This window comes from Dendropsophus ebraccatus, chromosome 10 (genome assembly GCF_027789765.1).
Source record: "Dendropsophus ebraccatus isolate aDenEbr1 chromosome 10, aDenEbr1.pat, whole genome shotgun sequence".
NCBI classification, from domain to species: domain Eukaryota; kingdom Metazoa; phylum Chordata; class Amphibia; order Anura; family Hylidae; genus Dendropsophus; species Dendropsophus ebraccatus.
In genome coordinates this window covers 74,791,836-74,810,190 of record NC_091463.1, presented here as the reverse complement: position 1 = coordinate 74,810,190, position 18,355 = coordinate 74,791,836, and the positions used below count along the sequence as shown (strand labels likewise).

Here is an 18,355-nt window from a genome sequence, read left to right as displayed (position 1 = left end):
GGGGATCCTCTTGGGAATCGGCCCCCTACTGGTCTAATATTGATGTGCATGGGCCATGACTCTCGATAACCCCTAAATGTACATGCTTCCCATTAAGAACTGTTTAAGGCTGTGTACTGTATTAAGGTCCCCCGGGGGAAAAATTAACCTCCATTGACCATATGGGCAGCCTATGGTTGGAGGAGGCCAATGGCACCCCAATCATGCAAATAATAAGCTGCCTCAAGTGGTTGGTAAGGGGCATGTTATTTAACCCTTTATTGCCCTGAGCTCATATTATTCTTAGTCTGTTCCTGAAATAATGTGTATCTTGGGTACCAAGAGTGCTTCTCCTGCTCCTGGGCTATTGCCAAATTTTTCACCGACCAAGCAAGACCTTTCCTTCTTATCTTAGTGATATCTCCATTGTAGCCTCTCTGTAATAAGCGTGTCCTGTGTGTCCTTCTTATCTTTCTCCTTCACTCCTTCCTCCGCAGTATCACGTTCCCCCTTGTTTCTCTTCCCTCCGTCTCATTATTATCTCTCAGCCGCCTCGTCTTTTCGTACAAATAAACATAAATTGAAGGTTCGGTAATGCCCTTTATAAATGTCCTTGAACTTTGGCTGCCATGGCAACGGTACGCTTCCATTAGAAGCCACCAACCCTAGTTCCTTATCCCCCCCCCAACCTCCCCCTTATGTTACCAGACTCACATTTATATATAGCACAGAACATCCAAATGTGACCAGCTCACCACGCACTAAGTGATCGCTTATATGATCATTTTAGATTCAGTAGATGAAATTCCTGCGTTACCCATAAGTGATTGCTAATTTAGCTCTGCTACATCTATGCGGTACGAGGATCGGTGATTGCATGGAGGGGTGCTAACTAGAAGGACACCCCCAGAAAATGATGATGATTTAGATTGCACATTCACCAGCCTCTATTAGCCATAGTCTTGTCAGGCAGAATCATATGTACATTGTACTCCAGCCTATTATCCCACACGTTTCAGCTTCTCTGCACTTGATTCCAGCGTAATGCTAACCCAAAATATAATGCACTTTAAGTAGAAGGGGTCGGATTTCAATATAGGAAAGCAAACAGTTTGCAAACATTACATCTTCCAGCCATAAATCCTGAGAGTTAAAGTGCCATAGATGGAGGCTGCAGGGGGCAGATGCTTAGGAGAAGCCAACATTAACACCAGCCCGGTGCTGATTTTACACCTCTATAGATGCCGCATCCTCCACACACCACACGTACAGCATAGCTGAGTCTCCAGGGTAGCCGGCCGGGGATAATGTGTGTTATCGGGAATGTTCACAAGCCATTGCCTATTGTATGCGTCCAGAGATAATGTATCCTGATTATAAAGGAGGAAAGGGGGGGGGGGGTGACTGTCCAGCTCAGTCCAGGAGGAATACGTCAGACTACTACATGCACTTACATCCTCCAATATGTCACCATTTAGAGAAGGAAATAGCTAAAATATAGCAGTTTTCACCCTGACCACTGAACTCACACAATAGGCTAATGCTTTCTGTCACTTTTCAGAGGGTGCTGTGTACATTAGCGTGGGGTCAGCAGTCAGCAGGGCAGGATTACGGTGAACGGTAACACTTCTGTTATACCATGGGGTCACACTATAGGTAAGGGTGATGGTGCTTCTCTTCCTCCCCCTTACTGCAGTGACCAGTAACAATAAAACTACTATAATTTTGTATTGCACAGGCAAATGCTGTAAAGCAAATCTGTAAGTCAAGATAAACAATATAAAATATATGCAGGAAGAAAACCTTAGATTGTACCACTCTTTCCAGGTAAGCAGTCCCTGAGCTAGTGGGGTGAGGCTTGTTTCTATAATGTCTCCCATACACTTTATACACACAAGAGAGGGGTCCTGTTCTATGTTTCCATGCATATCCTAAGAACTAGCAGCAGGATGAAGGACATTAAAAAGCAGCAGTAATCAGTGGAAGCTTTGGTCTAATCTAATATTTACAGTTGTCTATTTGCAGTCTCTTTGTATCTTTCTACCTGTACTCTCTGAACACACTTCTTCTCTCCCCTCCCTCCTCACCATCTCTATAGCATGCAATCTTATCTCTCAGTGAGCCACCACATAGACAAAACAAAGCTTTTTTTTAGAGTGAATGAAAGTTTAATGGAGGAGAAGCCTGATAAGAGGAAGAAGAAGCAGAAGAAAGCACTTTTCTTTAATAAGTTGCTTATATTCACTTGTACTATTGATTTATGCAAAGTTTGTTGATGCAATGGTGGCCATTTAACAGATTAAAACATACTTCATTATATATCATGAACTGGTGCAAATAAAGAGATATCTTCTCTTTAACCTCATCCCTACTGATGGGTCCTCCACTCATAAAGTATACCTGTCATCAGGAATCTTCACCCTTTTGGGGTGCAGTCACTCCTGCCTTCAGGAGATCGGGTAACTGTGGATACGACAGAGAAAGAGTTTACTGTAGAACAGCCACAGCTAACAGGTACATTCTGAGCCTCCTTTCCTGCTCCCGGCTTTTTGTCTCGCTCTGTCAGTTGCTAGAGACAGAATTCTCCCAACAACAAGCAGTGGGCAGCAGATTGAAGAGAAATACATATTGGCCAAATTTAAAGCTGTTTTTGTGGAATAAGAAGTCATTTTGGTATATTAAGTGATATATCAAAATGTTAGGTATCACATAGGTTAAAGAGAAGACAGAACAGTAACCGCTTTTCACTTCTTTATCTCTCCTTTGCTTTTGTTTATCCTGCATATAATAAAATCAGATGGGATTGGGACACAAATGTAAGGTTTTCTCCTTCCTTCCAACATTGCTAGGACCAGTTTTACTATCAGTATGGATCACTGATAGCATTTCGTTCCTGCCATGTCACACAGGATGACCAGATATCTGATCATCATTATACAATTCTAATACACTATAGCAAACATAGGTACCACATTTTCCAATGAGACCTGAGCACTGAACGTGATACGATTCTATTAAACTGCATACACGGAACATTGCGCTCCCCAATATGACCTGTAGAACAATATATCTCTCTTTACGATCTGACTACTGAACATTATCAGACCACAAAGGATATTACACCATCAAAGTGTCGCCATGACCTATGGCCTCTGTGATGGGAATGGATTTTCTTGAATGAAACCATATTACATGCTGTATTTCACAGACGTGTAAACCCTGGGGTGCAAAGGTGAGTGACAGGGGGGCCGGCTAACGGTTGTACCCCTGCACAAATAATATGGCGGTACTATGAATTACACCTTCTGGCCCTCTAGTATAGATTTTACATTGTGACCCAGGAGCTTCACATCAGGCCTCTATGTAGAGAGTAAGATACAGAAGGACGGTAATATTTAGACACATAGCCAAATTCTTTGTTTTTTTGAATCACCCCCAAGCCAGCAGCTCTGCCATCCCAGTGCTTTCCACATTGAATTAGATTTACAAGCTTGAACGCCAAGATCGCAAATATCACATGAAGCCATCTCAGATACGTGACATTTCAATATGCGGAATATCATTGTACCCCATGAGTGTCAATGAATCTCTGAACAAAAGAGCAGCTGAGATTGCTGGAGTGTCATTTCCTTATATACGTCCTGTAGTTATATGTCGATGGCTTCGCAGGAGGGACCGTGGGAGCATTACCACTAAATGATGTTAAGCAAGGACACTTAGTAAATGTTGCACATCTGTCTAGAGGGGGAATACGGTGCTTGATGTGGATTACAACGGATTAAATAGAGGGGATTTGGATGTGCAAGATTAACCCTTTCATGGATGGGAGAAGCTTTCCTATCCCTCCCGTTAGCCTTTATGCATTTATATTATTACTATGGTGATGATGATTATTATAATGTTCAGACCCCTGAAGATGATATTGATCATTTGTCTCCAGTTTGAGTCTCCAGACTCATGATCAATAAGATGTAATTGTCTCTACTGCTCAGCAGGGGTTAAAACATTCGCTGTAATGGCTTTCTGAGGCGTTTAATATGTAGTGTACAGTATAATAGCCCGGGTCTCTTTATGTATGCTGCTTGTTTGTCACCAGTCATATGGCAATGTGGCATTGAATGGGTTACAGCAGCACAAGCACAGCATCCTCTGCTCCCTCCCTTCTTTCCTAGCAGAGAATCAGAAGCAGCCGGAGCGGAGAACAGAGCACACTGCCACTCTGTGCATCCAGGTATGTGATCTATACCCCCCTGCACAGTGGAGAGGGTATCTGGGGTCTGTGGGTATGCAGAGAATGGTGTCACCCTATACGAGACTGGCAACGGGGTCTTCACGTGTATCCAGAATAATTCTTTACCTCTTCACTTCTTGACCCTCTTACTCCTCTATTTGGTATTTAACTCATATCTTACGCCTGTACCTGTCCATGAATTTCTTCATCACTAACTTAGGATGTATAGATTAGATTCTACACCAGAACTTATGTTTGTGCATTTCTAAACTTGATCCCTAGATCCCATACTTCTAGTCCTGATCTTGCATTTTCTCCAAGTATATCTTACTCTTGTGTTCTGTCCTAAGGATCTTATATCTTACATTAAGTTTTCCAGTCCGATTCCATGTGTACGTAGCTTTGCGGAACCTCAGAACAGGTGGTTCCAAAAAATATCCAATTCGGGAAACTCACTTAATGGATCCCAATCTTGACATCTACAGTGTGCCTGCCTACCATGTAACCCGGTATTACTGTAATTCCTATTTGTACGGATCTCCCAATCTTTATTTCTTGCCTCTTCTGTTCCATTGTTCTTACTTTCCATACTTCTCCAATGGATAACTGGATCTCTCACATCAACATCTCACCATTCCATGTCATACCTCTTGTGAATGAAGACCAATCAGTCATGGTAGTAGTTTAATCTCATGTCCAAGGTCACAAGGGGTTATTGGTAAAACGTGAATAATGAATGGTGGTCCATCCATGTTACTACTTCTTCTTTACCCTCATGTGTATCTATATCTACAATAATTATGTTCATTTCTCTAGTGCTCGAGTAATTTAATGTATATATATATATATATATATATATATATATATATATATATATATATATATATATACCATTTTGGAGGTGTTTTTTTTACTTTTTCTGACTAAGATCTCAATATTACTTTTTATACTAAGGAATAACATATTGGTTAATGACTCGTAAGGAGATGGGATGAATAGTTGCCGATTCTGGATGATGAAAAAGAGCTTAAATATAGTCCAGATAGGCAAGTATTATTCACATAAAACAAAAACTTCTTCTTACCCCCTTTTTATTATCCTATATCCCAGAAGAGTCATGTATTTTAGGGCCACACGTTCTAATACTGCCTCATATTGTATCGTCATATATCTATCAGTCTTAAGACCTGGACTGGTTGAACTCTAAGTGATTTGTGTTCTTCACTATTGTATTATATGGCATTAATCTCATTTCCCACTCACTAAGTAAATTTCCTCAGCTAATTTTCCATTTAGCGTGTCTCCAGAGCCTCCTTCTTTACCATTACTCACCACCTTAGCTTTTGTTTGCCTCCTTAACCCCTTCCCTGTTCCCGACTCCTCGCCCACCCTACTCATCACCATCTTATGTCTACTTACAACTTCTTTGCCTAAGAATACTATCTTAATCCACCTTCTCTATGTGTCTCTCAACCCTCTTACCCACCGCTGGCGCTTTTATTTGTATTCCCACCAATGCGTCAGTAGATCAATCCATTCTTACCCAGTGTCTTTCTTCACTGAGTACCCCCCACCCCCACCCCCACCCAAGGTTGTCCTCTCAGATCTCATTTAGTTGAGTGTCCTCACCTCAGAGTGTCCCCTATGCGTGTCTTCACACTTCTCCTTAACTAACGGTGTCCTTTCCATCCTCCATACATTACACTTTGCAGTCTTATCCCATTCAATGTCTCCTATTGTCTACTCTCTTCTCCCAACCAAGGATCTCACCTCTCAGACCCCCATCCCTCACCTAACCTATAATAAATATCTTCTCCAGCTTCTCCATACAATTGTTCTAGCTTATACCAAGACTGGAAACATAGTACTGGGTATAATTTAGGATTACCAGACAGGATTGAGAATATATGACTGAGCATATACATATGGAATAATCGTGGACTGCAGAGCTAGCAATCTGCTCTGTATTCAAGCATAGGAAACACATCATGTTCCTGGTATTAGAAATCTCCTGGTGACATGGCGCTACCATCTGCTGATACATCTGTCCCCTTTCCATAACACCTGTCACCATTCACTCAGGTGTGACATCGCAGCAAGGAACAAATGCTCGGATAGTCTTATAACAGGGTGTCAGTTGTCACTTTACCTCCCCGCTTCTCGTTCTGCCTCTTACAAATATCAGATTATACATGCTTTATTTGCTCTCTCTGATCGGCCTTCTTCTCTGCACATCAGTCTACCTGCCCACAGTATCAGTGACAGTCTTGATGATGGACCTGATGAAATCATCAGCATCATAAAATATTTTACTTACTCACTTAAAGGGTTTGCCCACTTTTTGAATAATCTTTTTGTTACTAGGGTCCTTCAAAAGGAAGCTGATCATAGGTCCTGCTCCTGTGATCCCCAGCGATCAGCTCTAACTTGCAGGGGAAACAACAAGTGTTTTATTTTCCTGCAGTGCCCCCACAGGGGAGATAAAGCATCGCATGGTATGCACTAAAAAGAGAGGGTTATCCACGTAATTCATAGAGAAGCTGCGGCTTCCAGTCCAGAGATATAACACTCTTTATAGCTCTGCACCCTGAACATAGGATCCACTAAATTAAATGAGAATGCAGTAATAGGGTATATGACAATGGGGTTTGTAAACCAGAAAATTCCTTTAAAGGGGTACTCCAGTGAAAAATCTTTTTTAAATCAACCGGTGTCAGAAAGTTATACAGATTTGTAAATGACTTCTGTTTAAAAATCTCAAGTGATCTGTTGAATGTCCTGCAGGAAAAGGTGTATTCTTTTCAGTCTGGACAGGAACTGTCTAGAGCAGTAGCAAATCACCATAGAAAACCTCTACTGCTCTAGAAAGTTCCTATCACAGACAGAGGTGGCAGCAGTGAGCACAAATTCAGACTAGAAAAAAGCACCACTTTTTTTTATCGAGTACCCCTTTAAGCTGTGTACACACATTTTTGGATATTAAAAATGTATGGAAAATGGCTGTCTGTGCACACGTGTGACATTGCTATGGTGAAAAGTGTTTTCTTTTAAATCAACTAGTTTTAGAAAGTTATATAGATGTGTAATTTACTTCTATGTAAAAATCTTGTCGTCCCATACTTATCAGCTGCTGTATGTCCTGACGGAAATGTTGTTCTTTTTCTAGTCTGACACAGTGCTCTCTGCTGCCACCTCTGTCCGACACAGGAACTGTCCACAGAAGGAGAGGTTTTCTAAGGGGATTTGCTACTGCTCTGGACAGTTCCTGTCTCGGACAGAAATGGCAGCAGAGAGCATTGTGTCAGACTGGAAAGAATACCCCACATCCTGCAGGACATACAGCAGCTAATAAGTATGGGAAGACCTGAGATTTTTTTATTTGAAGAAAATTACAAATCTAAATAACTTTCTGAAACCAGTTGATTTGAAACAAAAAGATTTTTGCTGGATAATTCCTTTAAATGGAAACTACATACAAACCTGCTGATATGTACCTGTAGCAGCCGAGCTGCTGTTGCCGGCACTGGTCGTCTTATGTCCCTTTGTTTGTGTAGTTGAATCTGAAGCCAATATGTAAATCAGTCAGTTTGGTGCACTGGGGGTGTTCCTCGGCTTCTTAGTGCACTGTCCTGGCGGCCATACATCCCATCCCACTCTCTCCAAGAGAGACTTAGGGCCCTATTTCACAGGACGATTATCGTTCGCATAATCGTTAACGATAAACAATATCAAACAACCGTTATTGCGAACGACCTGAAATCCTTTACGATGATCATTACTTATGATCATTCTTGCAATTGTCTTGCTGTCGCTATTGCGTTCGTAGCTACTGTGAATGACCGAACGACATCGTATTCCATGTGAACGATTTGCGATCGAGCAACGATAAAAATAGGTCCAGGTCTTATTAAACAATCAATGATTTCTTGTTCGTCGTTTAACCTCTTAGGGACATACAGTACGTCATATGTCCGGAAGAGGTGTTCAGAGCGGGGCCGCGCGGCGCCCCCGCTCTGAACCGCCGCAATCCCTGGTGCCGCGTGTAGCCCGGGACCACGACCGTGGCTAATTAAGTAATCGGAGGCAGCTGTCAAAGTTGACAGCTGCATCCGATTATCGTATGCAGCCGTTCCCTGGTGTCTAGTGGCGGGGTCTATTACCTGCCAGGGTCTCCGCCAAAATGGCGCTGGGTAATCACCCGAACTATTAATTTATCACATTCCTGATCTAGCACGGTAAACGGCGTAAGCACAAAAAAATCCCAAAATGCAAAATTGCGCATTTTTGGTCGCATCAAATCCAGAAAAATTTTTATAAAAAGTGATCAAAAAGTCGTATATGCGCAATCAAGGGACCGATCAAAAGAACACATCATGGCGCAAAAAATGACACCTGACACAGCCCCATAGACCAAAGGATAAAAGTGCTATAAGCCTGGGAATGGAGCAATTTTAAGGAACATATATTTGTTATCAATGGTTTAAATTTTTTACCGGCCATCAGATACAAGAAAAGTTATACATGTTATATATCGTTTTAATTGTAACGACTTGAGGAACATGCATAACAAGTCAGTTTTACCCCAGGGCGAATGGCGTAATAACAAATACCCCCCAAATAAAAGAAATGTGTTTTTTTTGTTCATTTTCACCACACATTGAATTTTTTCCTGGTACTTTCCTGGTAAGTGTACTTTATGCAAAAATTCAGCCTGTCATTGCAAAGTACAATTAGTGACGCAAAAAATAAGGGCTCATGTGGGTTTCTAGGTGGAAAAATGCAAGTGTTATGGCCTTTTAAACACAAGAAGAAAAAAATGAAAACGCAAAAACGAAAATTGGCCCCGTCCTTAATGGGTTAATCGTTAACTGCTATTCAACAGAACGATTAGCGCTTCAATCTGAACAATTTAACGATTATCCGAACGATAATCGTCCCGTGGAATAGGGTCCTTGGGCCGATTCGGCCGATTATTGCTCCGTGGAATAGAGACAATGATCAGCCGATGATCATGTCATCGGCTGATCGTTTATTTAGGTGCAAACCTAAAATCATCGGGCACCCACCATGCATCACTACGTGGAATAGCGGTGCGCGGCACGCGACCGACGATTCCCCACACAGCATACTTTACCTAACCATGCTGCAGGGCTTCTCCTGCGCTCCTTCTTCCACCCAGCCCGCGTGCAGCAGTAGCTGTCTAAGCTGACAGACCGCTCAGCCAATCACTGGCCGAAGCTGCTTCAGCGCACGGGATCGGGAGGAAGAGGAGAGCAGGAGAAGCCCTGCAACATGTTTAGGTAATGTATAGTGTTCAACAAGGGCTGTAAGGACATCGGTAACAAAGTCCCTGCAGCCCTCGCTAAACAATTATCGGGCTGTGTAATAGGCCCAGTAAACAAGCGCCGATCTAGCAGATCGGCGCCCGTTTACATTATTGATCGGGCCCCCATCGGCCTTTGAAATAAGATCCTTGTACATAGAGGAATAAGCTTTTCCTGTCTCCTGGTTATAAGTCTGCCCAGTTCTAAGAGAGAGAGAGATCACTGCATTAGACTGCTATTCAAACCCCAGGAAAAGCTGAGTGACAGCCCCTGTGGGAGCTGTAATAAAATATTGTTTGTCGTCTTTCCCAAAGCAGATCTATAACTCCGGAAAGAGACGGAATTGAATGTCTAACATCTTGACAGCTCAGAGATTCATACGCTTGGAATTTAGGAGGAAATGATGTTTAATTGCTGTTTCATTGATATTGGAAGGTGGAGGGGAGGATTTCTATATAGTGAGCTTTCTTTCTGTCAGCAGACACTGATTGTTTGATGACAGAGTACAAGCTGCCACAGGTGGCTGCCTGCATTCTGCTGAAAGGTTTATAAGAACATAAAAGTAAAACCTATAGCTAAAGGCATATACACAGTAAAGAAAAAAAAGAGACCAAAATAACACGGTAAAAGGTTAGATCACAGGTGTCAAACTCAGGCCCTCCAGCTGTTGCAAAACTACAACTCCCATCATGCCTGGACAGCCAAAGCTTTCGCTTTGGCTGTGCAGGCATGATGGGAGTTGTAGTTTTGAAACAGCTGGAGGGCCTGAGTTTGACAACCCCTGCGCTAGATTATCAGATTTTCTGGATTATTAGACGTCAGGTTAAATTATTTATGGATTCAACCAATTTGTAATTGCTATTTATGTTATTCTCTAGTGGCTTCGCTTTGATTCCTATCTTTACACAGCTAAAGCGATGAAAGCCATTTACCCTGCCACTATTCTGAATGCGATTTCACTGTCTTACCTTGCCTGGAGGATGATCCAGACGACGTACATCCAGAGATTACAGGAGGAGAGTTGGGTTTTAAAACACCTCTCTGTGGAAAATAATACATCTGTAAAACTGCAGGGTTTGATGCTTTATCATTAGAGAATGCGAAGAAGAAAAGGAGACGGGAATCCCCATTATATCCTTACAGGAGCCACCAGTTTTCTTTACAGTGATTGGCGCAATACGCTTTTGTTGTAGATTCATTATAGAGGATGCTGATGTAGTAGTTGTATCTGGTGACTTAAAGTGTCACTGTCGTTATAACTTTCAAAATCTAAATCAACAGTAGATGTGATATAAAGCAAGTTTGCAATATACATTCATTATTTTTATTTTTTTATTTTTTTGTTATCCTTCTGTAAAACAAAGCTGTACTTACCAGAAATCCAGGCCCAGTCTCCTGAAGGAAGATTTTTTGACTTGTGCTGGTTGTTAAAAACAGACGGAATTCCAGCCAGTACAGAGAGTCACGGCTCAATGTGTCCATCAATCACATGACTGCCTTCACATGACTGCCGCTCAGATGGCCTGGGAAGAACAGGACTTCCTGTTTTCTGACTGTTTCCTGTTTTTTGAGGGATTCCATATGATGGAATAATAGGCAATTCAGGATATAATATACAGCTAGGAGCCAGACAGTCTCTGAAGCAATGTAGACATTTTATGAATTCACATTTACTTCTCAGATTAAAACAAAGGACATTTAGAGTGAACCTATCACCTCTCCTGCCCGTTTTTTTTATTTTAAATACATGCAATGCCTATAATATAACAGTTCTGGATCACCTACTCTTATAGCTCTGTGATGTGCCATTCCTCTCAATGACTTAATAACCAACTGGGTGTTACCAATTGGGGGGTGTCCCTACACTGTCTGGCACTATCCAATCAGAGCTGACTTTGCCAGACTGAGTAAGGGTCCTAATAATAGGCCCAATCAATAATGTTAAAGAGCGCCAATTGGCACTCAATTACTGAGCCTATTACACGGCTCGATTATCGTTTAGCAAGGGCTGCACAGACATCGTTAGCGATGTCCGTGCAACCTTTGCCATAAACTGTTCATACATTACCTCTCCACGCTCCCAGTCTTCTCCTGCCCTCTGCATGGTTCCCAGTGTCGCGGCTGCAGCTTCAGAGCAGCATGTCTAAGCTAAGTGGCCAAGACCACCACGGCCAGTGATTGGTTAAGAGGCCTGTCAGCTCAGAGACCACTTTGAAGTGAGCAGAAAGCAAGAGAAGACCTCGAGCATGGAGAGGTAATGTATAAACGGTTTATTAAATCATCAGCCTTTGGCCACACTTTGCTATTACATATAGTGATGTGTGGTCTGCGGCCGATGGTTTTGGTGTGGGACCAAGAGACATATCAGCCTAAGATCGTTGTCATTGGCTGATCATTGTTAATGATGATCGAACATCTCGAACCTGCCGCATTTGACTCCTGATGCTGATTCCTGATGCTGATTCCTGATGGTAGGCTGAATCCCGGAATTCCAGGCGGTCCCTGGGCTGTCTCCTCCTTCCCTATGGACCAGGAAGGCATCAGGAATCAAATGCGGCAGGTTTGTGAATGTTCGAGTTCGATCGAACCTACGATTTTCCGATGTTTGATCATCCCTAATCATTGTCTCTTTTACACAGAGGGATAATTGGCCTGATTTGTCCGATTATCTCTCCGTGTAATAGGGCCCTTAGGACATGACCTGAACTGATCACATCCAGATGTTTATTTATTCATACATTTCTAGACAGACCAACCAATGGATCCGCTATTTGTTGGCAGCCCACAGATTGCTTTGCTAAAAAGTCTTATTACTGTGACATGGGGTGACATAGATCTCCATGCTTGCATTGAGAACATAAGCAGGATGTATCCTCCCAATGCCATTTTCCATGCACATCACTCCTATAACTATAAGGCGATGTCCACACATTGTTTTATTTGACGGCTGTCATTTATTTACAAAAATAAAGCCCGTCATTTTATAACATTTTGACGGTGTATGAACATAGCCGAACCATGTATAACGCACTTGTCCTAGCAAAGGAATCAAAATGCAGACTCTCTAATCGCCTGCTCTGGGATGGGGGTGTGGATCAGCACCAGGAACGGTTATTACTGATCCTTACCCTGGGCCCCTCTCTTGTATATAGACGTATTGTATATCTTTATTTGTATTAATGCATAGAGCATGAAGCCTTTTAATGTATTCATTATTCCTCTACATCTTCCCTAATGCCGGGGGCGCACTATGCAGATGAGAGGAATAAAAACCCAGGGCCACCAGCTCTATGGGAGACTGAAGTAAAAGGGGACAAATAATGGAAAACCACTGAGCTGCCGTTCCATGTGCACGGACTGCTAATATTTCTATGTTTCTTAACACCTAAGAAAGTGAAATAGAAATTGTTACTATGTAATGTATTCTCATTGCTTCTACCGAGCCAACAGAGTACAGCAACATTAGCATTCAGTATCATGCATAGAAAAGAGAGGACCCCATGGCAAAGGCCACAACGGGTCCCCATTGTGGTGTCACAGTTTTGTCACTCTAAGAAGAGAAGGAGGTCCTCCCCTCCACACGCTTTGTATCACCTCTTCTTTGCAACAATGCACAGTTGTCACCATTAGGGATGGTCCGAACCGAGTTCGGTTCGGGTTCGTAAGAACCCGAACCCTCGGTAATGATTCCCGCTGTCTGCCCGCTCTGTGCAGCAGGCGGATCCAGCGGGAGGACCGCCTGGAAAACTGGGATACAACCATATCCATAGCCTGTATCCCAGTTTCCCAGGCGTTCCTCTCACTGTATCCGCCCGCTCCACGGAGTGGGCAGACAGCGGGAATCTGATGCTGAGCGTTCGGGTTCATACGGCAGGTTTGGACCATCCCTAGTCACCATCTTAAAGCATATGGGATTGGGGCCAAGCATGGCTGAGCCCCCTCTCTCCAAGGGCCCCATGCTCCTATGAGATATAGAGCCACTTGGGTTCCATCGGGCTTTAGGATCTAAGTGGGACTGTAATCGCTGCATTTCCTAAAGGGGTTGGCCAATTTATAGTAAAATTGTTTTGTGTATAGTATAAGTAAGTGTATTAACATTATTTACTGACAGCAGCTCCCTGTGTACCTCATAGAGCTAAGACCAGACTCCCCTTCTCCAGGCTGTACTGCCCTGCTCTGTGGTGAGACTGTCCATAAAATGGCCACCATGGAGGAGCATGCGACCATGCCCAGATTCCAGTGTCCTCTATAGACATATAAAGGCTAAGTGGTGGACACTGGGGGGCGGGGCATGGTCACATGCTCCTCCATGTCAGCCATCTTATGGACAGACTCACCACAGAGCAGGACAGCACAGCCTGGAGGAGTGGAGTCTGATATTAGCACAGGGAGTTGATGTCAGTATATACAGTGAGTACACTTACTAACACTGTACACTGAGACATTTACTATAAAGTGGCCATGTATTTTCAATAACTGTTGGTCAACGAACAGCCAGACTGCTCTTTTGACGACTTATCTCTCCCAAAGAAATAGAGTCAGGCAGCAGAAATCCAGCACACCCAACCCGTCATAATGGGTGGGTAGAAATTCTAGAGGCCCTCATATATCTTATACTCTCAGCCACAATAGCTATATTTAGTATAAGGTGTATGGGCACCTTTAAAAGTTGACATCCCAAGAAATCATTGGGATAATTGCCTGAGCTGGTCACTTTGGTTTTGATGACTGTGGACATGATCAGAGCAATAATCCAACCAATCATTAGATCCAATGAAGCCCATAATTGTGCAGATGTAAATATTGATTGGATTAGGAATTGTTCTCACGTTCAGGTTTTTAATGTAGTTTCTGAAGGCAAAGCCAGGAAAGGATCATAAGTGGAGGGCAAGTATAAAGGAAGGACTGCGACCTCCTTTTTCTAATTGCATATCTGGCTTTGGCTTCAAAAACTGCATTAAAAAACCTCTACATTATCAGCCAGATCCGAATGTAATTTAAGGTCCATTAATTCCAGTCTTTTTATAGTGGTTGGAGCTTTGTTTTTCTAAAAAGGAGCCCCAATTCCCTGTATAGGCATAAACTATACAAAAAGAGATTTATTTATTTTTTTAGAATAGAAGATGACAGTGAGAATGCCAATGCTGGGAAACCAAAAATGTGTTGAAACAGGGAACTACAATGTTAGCCCTTGTAATCAAAGGCAATAATAATGTCTAAAAATTTTAGTCCTTCGTTGCCAAGAACTATATATACTATGTATATTTTATGTTTTCAAAATAGCTGGAGAAGAAAGGCGGCATGCTCTCTACTGCCACCTATTGAAAGTGGCCTCCTTTCATGTACAGTAGATGTTTGATCCTTGAAGAACCTTGAAACATGACCAGAGATTATTGGCCAAGCCAGAAAAAAGAGTTACCTATCTATAGACAGTTGTTTCATGGTTCTTGTCCCTCATTAGTACAGGCACTCGCTGGCTAGCCTATGGCTTAGGAGGTAGTGCGTCTCCATGAGGAGTCCACCAAACTGGTGTTTGGAGATTTATAGGCCCTGCAATGTTCCATCGGAAAAAAAAACATGTAATGTTGCTCTTCTGCAGAAGGATCTTGTTCTCTATTGTCGTCTATTGGAGGTAGCATCTCCTCAAGTCAAAGCTTGACCCTCAAAGAGTACTGAAACATGGACAGGGTTTATATACCAAGCCAGAACCCTGACACAGCTAACTATGGAAGGGAAACTATTGCTTCTGGAGGAGATTCTGGTCTGGCTAATGTCAATGTTTCTAGAGATGTAGTGTCTATTTTTAAGCGAGTGCGCTCGGTTAAGCACAGTGCTTGAGTTTAATGCTCGACCGAGAACCTTGTGGTGCTTAGGTCACCTTGGAAATTCAGAATGCCCGAGAACAAATTTGCCATTGGAAATTCCTGTAGGACACAGTAGAACTCCCACAGTATTCCAGCAATTGCCAGCATGCCGCCAGAGTTTTAATGCCTCTTGCAGAAACCTATTAAATTTTAAAGGTTACTTTAAGGTGAACCAGGCATTCTCCTTTCTGCTGAGCAAGAGGCAGCTGGTGAAATGCCCGAGTCTCCCATTGATTTCAATGGGGTTCGTTACTTAAGTCATGCACTCAAGCATTGAAAAATGTCCAACTCGTGTAAAGAGCACTTGTGCATTTTGGTGGTCGCTCAACACTAGTTGAGAGGCTGCAGAAAGCCTCATATAGCAGAAAGCCACCATATAGATGAAGCCACATGAGCCACAGCCAATGACTAGGTGAGTTTGCCAGCCATTGGCTGCCACATTTGGTTCACAAGTGGACAGAAGCTCATGTATCTTCACTTTAATGGTCAAATAAATGGGTGAGATCCATATGCCCTCAGATGGTACAGACATAGGTGTACCATTTTGGGCAACACCTTTGAATAGGTGGATAAAACTTACATTTTAATGATCTTTCCATAAAAATTAGTTTTTTTTTTCAACTCAGCAAAAGCTTCAGTATAGAATTTGACAGCTGGTGATAAAATGCAGTGTTCAGAGCCCTCCGAGCTTTTCTTCTTGCTTAACCAATTCATCTCAAGGGAGCTAAACAACAACCAGTGACAGCTATTGAAGCTCCCCATGTAACAGATGTGAGGAACCTAAAATCCAATTGAGAAGCTTTGTTCTTTTTTTTCTCATCCTAAGCGCTGCCGTTTTGCTCAGGTGGCATGTGAAGCCTAAAACGCAAATATCACAAACGGGGGCGGATATTGAGTGCAAAGGGACCCTGTGAAAAAAATTATATGGGTTCCTTTTGTCATTGTACAAGAAATCCAGGCCGTACACAGCATGTATCAGACATATGGACCACAAATATCATACAGACTACGTACAAAGAACACACATCAGACAAAAACAGCTTACATAAAAGACACAGACAAGGACAGCGCGCACAACAGACACACACTAGACAAAAATGGCACACACTGGACAAGAACAGCTTACATAAAAGACACAGACAATGACAGCACACACTAGACAAGATAGCTGCTGGAGGGACAGCACTCCAGGAGTCGGTGGTGCTCCAGGCAATAATATCCAAGAAAATGTAGAGAACACTTGGCACTCACCAATATGTTATGCTCTTTATACATCAGTATACATCAGGTTACCATAAGGAAGCAAGGACACGCTTGGCCTAAACGCATCCTTACTGTAATCTGATGCATACTGCACAATAAAGAGCCTAACATATTGGTGAGTGCCGAGTCTTCTCTACATTTTCCTACACACTAGACAGGAACAGCACACACAAGACAAGTGTACCACACATATATCTCACCACCTATCCTGTAGCATGCTGTTCTCATAAATTTGTGTACAAAAACCTTTCCATCAGTTTCTAGTGCTCTTTCCTATTAGAAAAAAATGAATCCTGATGGTTTATATGTCTGAAATGGAGACTTTTAACCATGACAGATGCCACACAGACTGCACGGGTTATATAGGTTGTACGTCTGCCCCTCAGGGAGGTGCATGCCATAGAGACAGACCATGTGGCTCCTGCTGGGTACTTGGAGAGGGGTGGCCTAATACTGGTTGGTCCAATTCTTCTTGCCATTAGTAAGAAATTGTGGTGGACTACTACAGGGACTTGTAATGTCAGCAAATAAAGAGAGAGGGGTATTAAAAGGACCTTGAAAGCAAGAGGAAATAAACACCAGACGTTACCCTCTGCTACCACATAATAACCAAATAAAACTGCAGCAATTTGCTGTAAAAATGTATAAGGTTTATCAATGCAATAGAAAACAGAAAAGAAAAAAAAAACACTGTGTCAACTCAATCTAACCTTAACATCCTAAAGAAATGACATTGTAATTGTAGGATAATTGTTACACTAATAACAGTAAGAATAGTGATTACTATGCATTGACAGTATTCACCGTATGTAACTGAATGAGATTTTATAAATAGTAGGATATGATAGAATACCCCCGAGTATTATCTAATATCTAATTATTCTCTGTTCTGCACTGTTAGGCTTCATGCACATGGCAAAAAATGCCTGTGAGCTTGGGGTCTATGGTTTGTGGATTTATTTTAGTTCCTATCCTATTCTGTTCTTTATAATATGTTTGTAAGTGACATGGGAGAAGGTTTGGTGAGTAAGGTTAGTGACATAGGAGAAGGTTTGGTGAGTAAGGTTAGTGACATAGGAGAAGGTTTGGTAGGTAAGGATAGTGACATAGGAGAAGGTTTGGTAGGTAAGGATAGTGACATAGGAGAAGGTTTGGTAGGTAAGGATAGTGACATAGGAGAAGATTTGTGAGGTAAGGATAGTGAAATAGGAGAAGGTTTGGTGGGTACGGATAGTGACATAGGAATGTTTGGTGGGTATGGATAGTGACATAGGAGAAGGTTTGGTAGGTAACGCTATTAACATAGGAGAAGGTTTGGTAGGTAAGTATAGTGACATAGGAGAAGGGTTGGTAAATAAGGATAGTGACATAGGAGAAGGTTTGGTAGGTAAGTATAGTGACATAGGAGAAGGTTTGGTGGGTACGGATAGTGACATAGGAATGTTTGGTGGGTACGGATAGTGACATAGGAGAAGGTTTGGTAGGTAAGGATAGTGACATAGGATAAGGTTTGGTAGGTAACGATATTAACATAGAAGGTTTGGTAGGTAAGGATAGTGACATAGGAGAAGGTTTGGTAGGTAAGGATAGTAACATAGGAGAAGGTTTGGTAGGTAACGATATTAACATAGGCGAAGGTTGGGTAGGTAAGGATAGTGACATAGGAGAAGGTTTGGTAGGTAAGGATAGTGACA

The 18,355-nt window shown here is 42.3% G+C and overlaps 1 protein-coding gene across 1 annotated transcript in view; it reads left to right on the top strand.

Moving 5' to 3' along the window:
- Positions 1-4,151: 4,151 nt before the first annotated feature.
- The window catches only part of TMEM91 (transmembrane protein 91), a 54,329-nt gene continuing 40,125 nt past the window's right edge, over positions 4,152-18,355 (top strand). Inside the window, exon 1 of the mRNA XM_069986717.1 lies at positions 4,152-4,210. The gene's annotated coding sequence lies outside the window, so the exon portion shown is untranslated. The remainder of the gene's footprint in view (positions 4,211-18,355) is intronic.